The following is a 13,761-nucleotide window of genomic DNA, read 5'->3' as shown; positions in this document are numbered from 1 at the left end:
GTTTATATGCCTTCTTCGTAGGCTGGGGGTAAAGGCACTGCTAGGCAAAGCTACAAATGCACATGCAGAGCAATAGACCGTCCTTATCTGCCTGTCCCAGGGTGGAGGGTAAGGACGAAGGACTTAGATGCTAAAAGAGATAATTCTGTCTTTGTGTCTTCTTCTTTTTGCACCCTGAATGTCTTTCAGTATAAGGCAGGTATTTCTACAGCCATCTCCTTGTAGACACATGCTATGAGATACTTCCACTGATCATCCCAGTACTGCTTGGCCATTCCTCTGCACCCAAAGAGATCTCAAGCAGTGCAAGCCCCAGAAGCAGTTTGTTCAGAGCTAACTTGGGTTTCCTCCTTCCACCAGGCAGAACCACCACACACAAAGAAGGAATCCAAATGATCCAGAGCTTCCTACCTCTTAAAATGTTGCCACCAGAGTGGGAAGTGCCTCTTGGGAAAACAAAGCACTGTGTTAATTGTCTTCAACCTTGGTTGCAAATGCATGTACTTGCTTTGAGTTGACACACACCAGTGATTCTCTGACCCCTCCACACTGCAGAGCTGTATCAAAGATTTCCAAGACAGAAGCAGATGGTCTACCAAGTAGTATTAGATCCTTCTTAGGAGAACACTTTATATTTTAATTTAGCTCTCAACTGCTCTTAATAGGGAAGGAAAAAAGGCTTCCAGCTGAAGCATCACATTTCTTTGAAACCTTCAAGGAATTGACTGGAAAGACGTGTTATAAAACGAAGCAGTTAAACTCAATGTTTGTTCAATGCAAAGAGTCAGCACTTCCTATTCAATGTCTCCGTAATTACCCATGGGGATCAAAGACTTCCAAGCGATTGCCTGTCCATTCAAACTGCTAATAGATGATCACTGGCCCCTCCAGTGCTATGGGAGATTTCTGGACGTTTCTCATTTTCTACAGGGAAGAAAACTGTCATTTTAAATGCTTAGCATACTTTTGTGGGTATTTTTGGGATGATTTTTTAAAGCGTCAACCTATGGGGAAAAAAAATTGACATAAAGGTGTTGTGGCTTAATCAAGGAGCTGTCTGCTTAAATACAATCTGCAATTTCCCTCACCATTGTGAAAGTAGAATAGGAAGTTGAAAGATGGATCTCAGCAACATTTTGCTGCTGCTAGGCAGCTTACAGAACTAAAGCAGCTTATTTCAGCCCCCACAGCTCTAGTAAATTTGGTGTTACACATGCTCAGCCCTTTCTCTGTAAAATAATATTTTCCCTTCTAGATACCCTTTCTGGCAGAGACCATATTACTATAAATATGACTGAGATATTTCTTCACTATCAAAGTCAATTATAAGATAGTCCCACTGTACCTCTAAATGGAGTTTTAATTTGTGCATATAATATTAGAAAATAATAGTTTTCCCATTGGGGTACTCACTTCAATTAGAGAAATGAGGACAGGCAGCCCTACCAGAGGGCCTGCTGCCTTGCTCTGCAATTACTAAAATTCTGGGCTAGTCTGTTGTGGACAGTATAATTTTACAAACAACATTTCATTACACACCTATAAGCCACGAGACACTAATTAAAAAGGGTATAATTTACATAGGTAAATCAGCAACCTCTTGCATGCTACTTTTTCCTTATTATCTTTACCAGATACCGTGAGAAAACCTGCTTTCCCACGTTAATAGATTAGCTTGCTTAAAGTCTAAAAGATACAGTTTGTTGTCCCAAAGTCACAAAAACTCACTGTTTTATTTGCCTCAGCATAGCAGCGATAGGATCAGAGTTTAGATATAGTATCTGGATTGAAGGGTAGTGAAAACCAGGCACTGCTTTCCAGAGAGTTGTGGTGCCTCATCCCTGGAGGTACCCAAGGCCAGGCTGGATGGGGCCCTGGGCAGCTGGTGGGGGTCAACCAGCCCATGGCAGGGGTTGGAACTGGGTGGGCTTTAAGGTCCCCTCCAACCCAACACTTCTCTGATTCTATGATTATTTTATTGTTCTGAGATCTCGATTTACATGCTAAGATCAGTATACTCATATAGAATTTGATGAGGGAATCATTAGGGTTCAGAAAGACCTCTAAGATCACCTAGTCCAAATGAGGAGTGATGGTTTGTCTGCTTGCCCACCCTTCTGAACACACACTATTTCATTGTAAGGATGAGTCAGAGAGTGCTGCTTATGATTTAATCCTAAAATCAGCTGAAAACTGCAGTTGTGTTTCTCATCATCGTGCAGGCTGAAAAAAGCACGAGAGCCCCACCTGGGTTGTGCTAGTTGCTGTAGAACAAAAATGACAATCTCAGAATCCCTCGATACCCAAAGCACAGGTTTAACTTAAGCTGTACTTAGCTTGAGTGAATCTAGTGACTTCAAGAGTATGACGGAGGTGCTTTAGATTAAGCACAAAATTATACATTTGGCAGATCAGGGCAGAATGCTCACGAGCATCATCAAAACTGAGCCCTAAAGCAGAATCCCATCGACTTGGTGACTCTGGGGAGAGATTCCCTAAAGATTCATCTGCACATGTATACAGGAGCATCTCACTGCTTTAACTGCTCCAGACACAACAAGTATACAGGTCTATTTACAGCAGGCTAAGAATCTTTTATTTTCATATTTTCTTTGCACGAATTTGAAAACCAAGCAGATTGACCCAACAGTACATACGGAGAGGGAAAATTATGTTGTTGTTTTTTTTTCCTTTTTTTTTTTTTTGCCTGTACATAAGCTTAGCAAATGGATACAAGCGTACAGTCTGACAATGCTTAAGTAGATGACACATTGCAGTTAATGACACTAGGAAGTTTTGTCTGTCCAGGCACAACGGGCTAAACCCAGCACAGTATTTTCTGGTACCATAAATCCCAGTGAATGGCTCAGATCTGAAACCTCTTTCTCAGTAACAAAACTTAACACAACCTGATGATTTGTTCCCTTGGACTTAGAACTGATTCCAGCACATAGATTAAGGCAAGTGCTCACAAGTGCAACCCACAGTGCGCTCTTAAAAGGCCCACAGGCATCTTTATATTTAATTACACCTAAAAAAAGCGTTTGCTAAAGAAACTCAAAGTTCACCAAGTCAAGCACTCAAAAGTGAGCAAAGAACAGAATTAAGATTTTAGATCAGCCCCTGTATGCATATGTACTCTGTAATAGCCTTTAATTCCCCCATCACAGGCTATTTTTTCTCCACTGGTCCAATGCTGAGCAGAACAATTGCAAAGAGATTGCCACTCAACCCTGGCAACTTCAGCATTGTAGCACGTTCAATTGCTTTCTAGGGATGCCATATGTGCAGCCTGGTTGGTAGCAACAGGAGGGGGTTGGGAAGGGAAGGAACACACTCAGTGCAGACAATTTTGCTATAGTACTCTAAATAGGTCCCTACCGAGCACGTCTGAACTCAGATTTTTGAGTTTTAAGGCAGCCAGATTCATGTGGATGAGGGATATGATAAAGCACACACTATTGTTTGTTGTATCTAATAGAAAAAGATGTCACCATTCCCTGGTACCCACAATAGGGATATACAATAGCAGCAGATCCGAAGCCAAGATTTTGCAAAAGAGATTCAGAACCTATCTTCCACAAATCTATTTAGGATACATTCACCTGTAATCACTCAGGCCATACTAATTTTGTCTCATCATGGATCAGAGGCACAGCATTCTGCTTTGATCCTTCTTTACCAAAGACTGCACCAGTACTAGCAAATTAAACACTACAAAGACATGTTCCTGAGCACTGAAACTTGACAGTCCATAGCACAGATTTGGTCTTTGCTAGCTGGAATTCCTATGCACAGGAACTCAGCGGTTGTCTGACCAGGGCCAAAATCATGGTAGAGTCCCTTCTACCAGAGATCATTCTCTACAGATGGTTTGAGTACAAAATGGGTCCAAGCTGGACCAACTGGATGCCCAGAAGCATTTATTTCACAACCTGGAGTAGCCCATGCCTCAGTGGGGCTGAAGAAGGTACGCTAATATGAACAAACTGTTAATGACCACTGGGATTAATACCATTTTGCATATCATTATATTTTGATTGTGAGGGTTTCTTCCACCAACAGCCCAAGGAAGACCATTTGATGCTCGATTTCATTATAATTTCTACCATTACTAAAAGAGATTCTGCTCCGCTGATTGCCAAATTAGAGCTTCTTTTTAAATACTTACTGTAAGCATAGCCATCATCGTGCTAACAGCCTGGTTCTGCTTTGCTTTCTAAAGAGTCTCTTTACATAATGAAGTGATGCTTACAGTTGTACCAAGCAAGCAAGGTGTGATGCTGCTGCTGCGCTTCGTGCTATCTTATTTGAAAACAGTTAACATATGCTCTTCTCATCATCTTCCTAGGCACAAGCTTCTGCCTGCAATAAGGACACGCTTGGAACTGAAGGTATGATAAAATCAAATAAAGAGGTAGGCAGGAAAGGATGGGGACGGTGAGAGAGTTTATTAGATTTTCATTTAAACACAGAGATCCAGCAACCTCTACCTACCTATTTACTGAGCATCAGATTCTGATATCTCAAAGTAAACTGCATAAGTGGTCCTATCGGAGCTTTTAAGTTTCAGCATAAGCAGTGCTGTTGAAATCTTGTCACAGAGGGAAAGAGTGGGTTGGACATTTCTATTTTTCACAGGTCATCTAGCACGTTACCTACACCGTGTTACTTAACAGCACCACTTCATTTAACGGTGTAAAGATGTGTACCTAACACATATCTCACCTTCAGCTACAGGTGAAAACAAACCTTAGAAAATGAATCACTGCACATATCCAATAGAAATGTATGACCTGGCTGCAAATGAGGCTTTGAAGATGTCTTCTAATTTATGCTGGAAAAAGAACGGAAGATAAACCCTAAGCTATAACTAAGGAATGTTTTTTACTGTCACTGACATCTCTGAGCTTACTCTTATGACTGCTTTCCCACACAAATGTATGGTATTTAAAGACACTGAAAAAAGCGCATTGCTGGAATCATTTCTTTCTTTCTCCTTCCACTTAACTGCAATTAAATTATGTTATTTCACACTAATTAGTACGAAATAAAAACACAGACTTGAGGAGAACTCACGTAGATATTTAGATCTGTAAAATTGATCTCTTTTCAGTGTCTGTGTGCAAAGGTCAATCTAAGCCATGAAATGGAGATTATAGCAGCACATCTGTGCCACTGCCATAAAGGCAAGGTCAGCACTTTTGGTTCAGCATGCTGTTATTTTCTTTTCTGGGGGCTTATAGCAACTATAAAAACTCACTAAAAGCAACTGATAAAAGCTTATAAAAGCTGAGAGGCCGTATCTTTCCATTTACTAAAAAGAGATGGAAATTAAACTCATACCCCTTTGTATTAAACATTCTTAAATTTAGGAATGGATCAAATATCTCAAGGGCTAACTGTGATGTTGTGTTAACTGCTGTCTGGTTTCATGACAAACCTCCAGATCAGATAGGGCCCTCTGGAAGCACAGCCTCACTCTGCTTGGGAGCAGAGATTCAATCATATCAGTGGTCTGCTTCGAAATGGAACTCATCCTCCCTGAGATCCCACAGTGATGAAAGAGAATCAGACTCAGACAAAAGGACCTCTTCATTCAGTGTCAAAATAAAACAATGAGCAGAAATAAAAAGTAATATATAAAAATCAAAACAATAGGAAACTAGAGGGTAATCTATATAAATCTAAGATCGTGTAGGAAGTTGATAAAGGAAGCTGAGAACTTGAAGACAAAAAAGCACATAGCATTAAAAAAAGGAAAGAACAATAGAACATTTTAAAAGGGTACTGAAATCCAGTAAGCTGAGCAATGATACAGCTATTTACTTGATGGAGATGGGGAAATTGTTAATAATGTTTTAGTAAAGGCTAAGATGTTCAGTAAGTATTTTTCTTCTGGTTTTTGAAAACAACTAGGATAATGCAATTATTTCTCAGGAAATAACTTTTTTTCCAGTCCATTAATAACGAAGAATGATATTAAACTACATCTATTCAAGGACAAACATTTTTAAATCTGTAGGCTCATTTAACTTGCATCCAGTAAATGAGATGAGCTAGCAGAGGAAGAATCTGACTCACTGATTAATAGTGAACCAGCAACCAAGAGATTAGAACAGGGTTAATGTTGTACAAATATTTGAGAAGGGAAAAGAAGAGGATGCAAGTCACTTGCACTGAGTAGCCTGACACCTATTACAGACAAAATAATGGAAAACATAACACGGAATTCAATTGATGAAGGATGACAAAAGTGAATGTATGTTAATTCAGGTCATTTATACTGCTCTTCTGAAGAATAGATACTAGGAAGCAAACAGTTACTCATTTTTTGGCACAATAACAATTTTGTAAGCTTTTGATGTAACTTGGTATGATTTTGCCTAAATTTGGTATGTTTTTCAGATTCGAGAAACAAACATTTAGAACAGTAAAAAGCAATACAGAGGCAGTATGGAAAGAAAGAAACATTTTCAGTAATGGGCTTCCTTTCAGTGCTTTTAATTACCATACATTCATGTGGGTAACTAGTCAGAAGAGCGAGCTCAGCTAGGGCTGTCACTGACACTGACAAATATTCCTCAGTTATCTCCAAAGGGGATGAAAAGCTCACTGACAGACCTTAAAACCATCAGCACTGCTGAAAAACCACCAAGCGGCGACATTTCTGATGAAATTTAACAGTTGATAGCAGGCTTGAAGTTATTCAACCTTAACATCAATGTTACGTAAGTAAATATAAAAGCATGGATGAATAAACATGCAGATGACTCCAAGATGATTCAAGAGACAAACACACCGGTGAGGACGGAACAGATAAACAGGAGAGCTGGACAGCTGCCAAATGTGAACAACCCAAACAAAATGTTCTCTGCTATTGTCAAAGGCTGAGATATATGCATAGAGTCATCAGATCATTAAGGATGGAAAAGACCTCTAAGATCCCCAAGTCTAACTCCAACCCATCCCCACCATAACCACCGACCACATCCCTCAGTGCTGCATCTACGTGTTTCTTTAATACCCCCAGGGACAGTGACTCCACCATCTCCCTGGGCAGCCTGTGCCAAAGCATCACCACTCTTTCTGAGAAGTTGTTTTTCCTAAAATCCGGAGTGAGTCAATCTGAAACTTGGCTGAGCAGAGCACATAGCAGTGAGATACAAAACTGAGCACAAGTTCATAGAATCACTGAATGGCTTAGGTTGAAAGGGATCTTCAAGGTCATCGAACTGCCTCCCCCTCCCCCCACCATCTCAGGCTGCACCATACAACCTTGAATGCCTCCATGGATGGGGCACCCACAGCTCCATGGGCAGCTTGTGCCAGTGCCTCACTGGCTCCCTGAGTAAAGAATTTCATCCTAACATCTAATCTAAATTTCCCCTCTGAGTTTAAAGCCAGCCCCCCTTGTTCTATCACTATCAGACCATGTAAAAAGTTGGTCCCCCTCATTGGCCACAATGAGGTCTTCCTGGAGCCTTCTCTTCTCCAAGCTGAACAAGCCCATCTCCTTCCACCTTTCTTCAAAAGAGAGGCGCTCCAGCCCTTTGAGTTGTGTCCACAAGGCGAGGACATCGGCCATTGGAATGCCAAGGCTGAAGGAGTAGCAGAAGAGGCTGGTAACAAAAATCCAAGATTATTTTCATGTCCAGAAGGAGCTAATGAGATCCTCACAAATCTAGGTTCAAATCTATGATCTGAAGTGGATATGTGATTTACCAGTGTGCAAAGGGTGGATTAAGCAGCTGGAGGTTACCAGCCCAAAGTGTCCTAAGCTACATGATTTAAGAGTGTTTATGGCTTTTAACACTAACATTTACAAAAAAAGTTTTAAATAAGGATTAAGGGAATGCACCCTTCCCACTCTGAATCAACACTGAATCAGTTCATAAAAGATGCCATGCTTGAACATGCTCCTTAGTACTGCAGACCTTGGAGAAGTGCTAACCACTCGCAAAGCAGAAATTCCTCAGCTGAGCTTCACAATGCATTGCCATCAAATGGAATAGCTCGATTTTAATACTCCTCAGTTTTACACCTATCCCACTTGGCACAACGGGCAACTCAAGCAAAATCAAGTGTGTTTCTGTTATAGTCTCCTATTCTTTTCCAGCAGTATTTTCTGGAAGTGCCTCTTTTTCAAGAGTGCGTACACCACTGCTTACTTCTCCTATTCCAACATTTTTAATGTCAGGTTGCAAATCTGAGTCAGGTTGAAACAGCAAATGTTCCTTCGTGGAGATTCTACGGGGAAGTTTTTAACACCCACCTGAATGAATTGATCTTCAGAAGAATAGCTTTGAAGTGGGATCTTGTATCTTTATAACCATTATTTTAAAGCTGCTGTTAGATCACCTGTATTTCTTTTCCCATGGACTATAAAGCTAACAGCAGCTACTATCCAAAGATACAGTGTACAATCCAAAACAAAAAATAACCATGCATATAATACAAACACCTCTTCTTGACTTTGAAGATGATGGTGAATAAGATGTTGGTTATAGTTAACATCACCATGTATCTAAAGCAGCAGTGAAAGATAACGGGGCAATGCAAAAGTGGAAACTAATAGCCAATCTTGGATTAATTTTGTTTCTCATCCCTAATTACTGCTTTGCATACAGGTACAATACAAACAACCAAATACCTCTTCTTGGCCATGTTAGGCAAAACATATATGTAACATTCTTTAGAGCAGCTACACTGAGATGCACTTTGGGGATGTGCCAGCACTTTGTACAGCACCGTGTGTGCGCACGTGGAGGGGAACAAGGAGTAATACCATAAAATGACTGGGGCTGAAATGTTCCAGCAAGTCATTAACTCACCATAGGTCTGCCAAGGGAAAGTTTCCTTTGACAGATCCCTGCTGGCAGCATCCTGATCTCCACACTGCTCAACCAGCACCTGGCAAGCTGTGCCCACAGCAGCTGCCCTTCCTGGTTCCTTAACAAGAGCCCAGTGCAACTGAGGCTCACACAAAGCCCTGTGATCCCCACCTCTGTTACAGGACAAACCTTGGAAGAGATTCCTGTGACTTGTCTGAAACGAGGCTGAAAGCTCACTGTGACAGCATCTCCCCATGTGCCTGAGACGTGTTTTATGTCTTAGCTTTGTTGAGATCACTTGGAGTTCAGTAACAGAACTGACACTTCAGAATGGATGGAAGAGTGTATTTGCTGACTTTAGACAGGTCAACCTCCAGAATCAGGGATTTCTAAAAATGCTTTACTAGTCTTGGTCCAGCTCCTGTTGCAGACATGGGGACCAGTGCCATTGACTCTGACTGCATTTAAACAACTGCTAAAGTAAATGAGGTTGCTTCAGTTTAAGAGGAGCATGTGCAAGTGAAGGATAAGGCCCATACTTCCCAAATGTCATTGAGTATAGGGAGTTAAAAAGGGTTTTTTAGACTGCATCAATGATACATAATCAGACAGTATGGGAATCTACTTCAAAATTGAAAACTGAAGAGCTGGATGCAATTTAAACTGTAGAATTGTCATTGAGGGACTGGCACTAAGCATGCTTGTGTGCTTTTGGAACTACAGGAGCCAGATTTAACAGAAAAAAGCCACATATTCAAGCACTGCTCTGTAGCATTAAAATGACAGTACTGGGTTGTGATGATGATCCCTTTCAAGCAGCATCCGGAAATGTTAAGCCTTACAAGCATCTACTGTACATAAACTATATTATGGATGATACTATGGCCCTTTTCAAAATGGATTTCACCATTTTGTAGATTAAGGGTAAAATAAAGTAAATGAGACTCAGCACTACTAAGTGTGCTGTGTGCAGTAATTTGGGGAATATATGAAAAAACCAAAAAGGGACCTGGAAGCTCTTCTGTAGGTAGCAGATTGAGTTCATAATGTAAAGGCTTTGCTAGAACAGATTGTTGAGCTTCTGCATTTTATCTAAGATAAGATGGAAAACACTGAAAAATCACTGTCAATCAAAAGAACAAATGGTAAGAGTAGCAATGCAGAACTTAATCTGGGATCAGAAGGGAAATACTAAAGCAGAAAAAGAAAAACTTGGTGGGGTAACAAACTGATTTGTATTTTAAGTTGAATAAAAGCCTTACTAGTGGGGCACATAGCCCCATTTATATAGCTCAATTTTAAGAATTAAGCATTAATAAGGTCTCCTATTGTCCTTAAGTGGGATGTAAGCACACATTCATTGGTATATTACACATTCATAGCTGACCAGCTAGATAGCTAAGTTTTAGAGAGCTGCCTTAAATGGTGTTTACTACATTTCATCAAAGAATCAGAGAGAGACTGTGCTAAAGTTAGCTTTCAGGGTGATCTTCTGACAATACATGGAAAGAAACTTTATAAACACATCATAGTCCTAGCGTGGTTTTAGTGTCAGAGCATTCTGCCTGTAGCAAGTAATACTTCTCTTTTCTGAAAGAAGCTGTGTCTGAAGTGAGCTCAGATGAACGGAGACCTGAAAAGCAGAGAGTTCTGACTCCAATCAAATGAATGTCTGTTTTGGCTTCATAATATGTTTTCCAGCCCTAACTTTAATTTCAATCAAATGTCCATCTCTCTTGCTGTTCATGAAATGTAACCACAACACATGCTTAAGTATAGGAAAATTGCAAGTGCCTAACTACATCAAATTGTGCCCTCATCTCATCTGGAATCTCCATCAGGCAGAGGATAATACCTTCTGTTTCAGAAGAAAGAATCTATTCTCCTTCACTAATTCATTTAGAAACTGTTCCGTGGATCTAGCCAAACAGCTGCTGGGCATAGAAAGCTGGACGACCAAACAGGTCATTTCTATTGCTGTACTCAGAAATCCTCCTTCCAGGCAGTGCAAGCAGTGTCAGAGACTTTACAGAGCTATGTTATCAGGGCTGGCATCTATCAGGTACTGAATGTGCAAGTGAAGTATTTGGACAGCAGCATACCTCATGGTATTATCTCTGCCATAAGCATCTCTCTCTAAACTGCCCCTCCAAGGCAGTGTTCCACGCCATCCAGAAGCCAGGAAAATGTTCCTTGTCTGACTGTCAGCAGAAGGGACAATCCTAAAATGGACAATTTAATTTCAAAGTGGTGTCTCTCCACGACCTCCTGGAACAGCAAATTTGCAGGTCAGTGGCAAGCTGCTTAAAGAGCCCTTTCATTTTGGTGACTCCAGCGGTGCCATTCCTGCAGGTTTAATGTTACAGTCCCAATCTGCCACTGCTTTTCCCTTTGGTGCTCTCACTCCATGAGACAAGTTGCTGGAGAACAACCAGGATTTGCATAAACCGTGTGTGTGCACAACTTTGATGTGCATTGTTGCCGCTGCCTTGGTGTCTGCCTTTGAATATTTGAAAAGGTGGCAACAAGTCAATCAAAAGCCAGTTAATTCAAATGAAAGCCAGCTTCTGGTGCTTAATACACCCTGTTATATTTTGTTTGTCATTATCTCTCAGGACCAGTGACTCAGCCCTGTAAAAGCTTCAAAATGATCACAGTGCTGACACATGATAGCAGCCGTTCAGCTCCTATGGACTTCTACTTATGCCTCCTCCCCTCTTTGAAAAGGCCCAGTAAGATAAGTGAGCCTCAGACTATTAAATACCAAGAAGTCTTTCTTAAAGTAATGGAAACTCTGGGTTTTAGCCTTAAATAAATGATTTAGGAAGCATTTCAGTTGATTTAAGAAAAAATAATAATGATCAGACTTCAGCAAAGAACTTCAGAAACAACCAAATGGCTCATTATGGTCACCCCCAGGTGTGTCTGAGCATCTCTAACATGGAAAGTGGTGGCAGTAGCAGAGCTCTGGACATCTCTAGCTCCACACCACTGTGCAGATAGGCAGGGCATGTGATGGGTAGTTTTTAAGTTTTAAACAGAGGACTGTGACATGTCTGATGCTGTGATTCTCAAATCACAGAATTATAGGATGGCCTGAGTTGAAAGGGACATCAAATATCATCTAGTTCCAACCCCACTGCCCCGGGCAGCACTGCCAAACATTACGTCAGGCACTAGATCAGGTTGCCCAGGGCCCCATCCAACCTGAAGTCCTAGGCATTAATCTGATGTATTTCCATTAACTAATCAGTGTATAAAAAGCATGTCCAGCACTGCCATTGGACCAAAGAGGAGCTGTGACCTCCTCCACTGAGATCTCCAAAAGCCCCCAGACATGATGCTGGGCATCCTGCTCTGGGTATCCCTGCTGGAGCACAAGGGACCAGATGGACCCAATGAAATCTCCAACCTCAGCCACTCTGTGATGCTGCAATCCCGTCATTCTGTGATCCCGTGAGCTGATCCAAAGCCCACTCACTTAAATGGAAATCTCTCCAATGACCTCAGTTTTGGAGAATATAAATGGTCATTACAATTCTATCGTTATCTTAACTAACAAGAGAAGATGGAAGTAGTGTTCCTATACAGGCCATCCCTTTCTACTCAGGAGCTGTTGTACATTACCACTCAGATTGGTCCGTGGGGCAACACAAGGAGCAGAATACTGCTTGAATTTGCTTAAATGAGGAAAAGTATTTGTAATAAAATGCAACTAAGCAAAAACAGGGGAAAAGAAAACTAGAGGAAAAACAAATGCTTGCTTTGTAAACAGATCAGGTTATTTAAAAGAATGAAATGGTTTGGTAAATAACAATGTGGTTTTTATCAGAGTGCCGAAAGCCCCAGCTTAACTTAATGAAAGCACAAACATTTTGACTCCACGATTATTCTTCTTCTTTGGGCTAGGTGATACAGTTCTCATCTGCAACTTGACAGGATGTAAAAAATAATTACAAATGAAAAGGTTATTCATAATTTTTAAATGAGTTAATTAGTAAACCCCGCCAGAGTCACTCATTACAGTAATTAATAATTGATTATACTTGAAATTAAACACAATTTTTCATCAAAATCTAATTAAATATCTGCCTTTTTGCTTGTTGATTAGAACACAGGGTCTGGTAGAGACAATCTTTTGTTAAATATGTTTATGCTGAGCTGAACCATCAAATTTGATTTTTAATAATTGATAGTTCCTTTAGAAATTAGCAATTATGACCCATAATTACAGTAGTTCAACCTGATCAACGCTGCTGGCACCTTCCCAGCCAGCCACAGAACCTGGCAGGTGCTGCAGAATTCACCTGAACGGAGATAATAGGATGGGAGAGCACTCACTGGACCTACCTGCCCACCATCTCCACTGTGATTCTGAAAAAGAAGCCCAAACTTTTCAGAACTTTGAAAGGATTTTCAGCAGGAGAATACCAAGCACAAAGCCACCGACGTCTTCTTCATCTATCAAATGGCACATACCTTCTCCACCACAACTAACAGGCATCGCTATTCTGAGTTATAACGATACTCCTCTGACACACTGAGATAATGTCCAGAAGAACCATGCTCAGGGCATAAGGAGAATACCAGACAAATGAGAAAGGCGATTCCAAACGTACACAGCGAATGATGAAAATTGACTTCATATTCCATCAAACCGCTGCTGATTTAATGTTGGTTAATTAATCATTCCTACTCCTCTTACAGGAGGCATGAAAGTGACCAAAGTATGATACAAGGCAGAAGTGGAGAAATATCAGTCATTAAAGACGTGTACATGAAAGGAGCACAGTAAAAGCAATCCTTTGTGGTAGTGCTAATTATACTGCTGTGAAATGGAAGTAAAAATCTTTCAATCCAGGCTAAGATTTGTAATTCTAACTGCAACCCTTTATAGATCATTAGCGTACAGGAAGTCACTGTGAAA

At 40.7% G+C, this 13,761-nt stretch overlaps 1 protein-coding gene across 21 annotated transcripts in view; it reads right to left on the bottom strand.

Annotated features, from left to right (window-relative positions):
- The window catches only part of TENM4 (teneurin transmembrane protein 4), a 645,160-nt gene that overhangs the window by 186,598 nt on the left and 444,801 nt on the right, over positions 1–13,761 (bottom strand). The window lies entirely within an intron of this gene.

Source organism: Gallus gallus, chromosome 1, assembly GCF_016699485.2.
Source record: "Gallus gallus isolate bGalGal1 chromosome 1, bGalGal1.mat.broiler.GRCg7b, whole genome shotgun sequence".
Taxonomy (NCBI): Eukaryota; Metazoa; Chordata; class Aves; order Galliformes; family Phasianidae; genus Gallus; species Gallus gallus.
The sequence above is the reverse complement of the archived record's forward strand: the minus strand, read 5'-3'. Positions and strand labels throughout refer to the sequence as shown.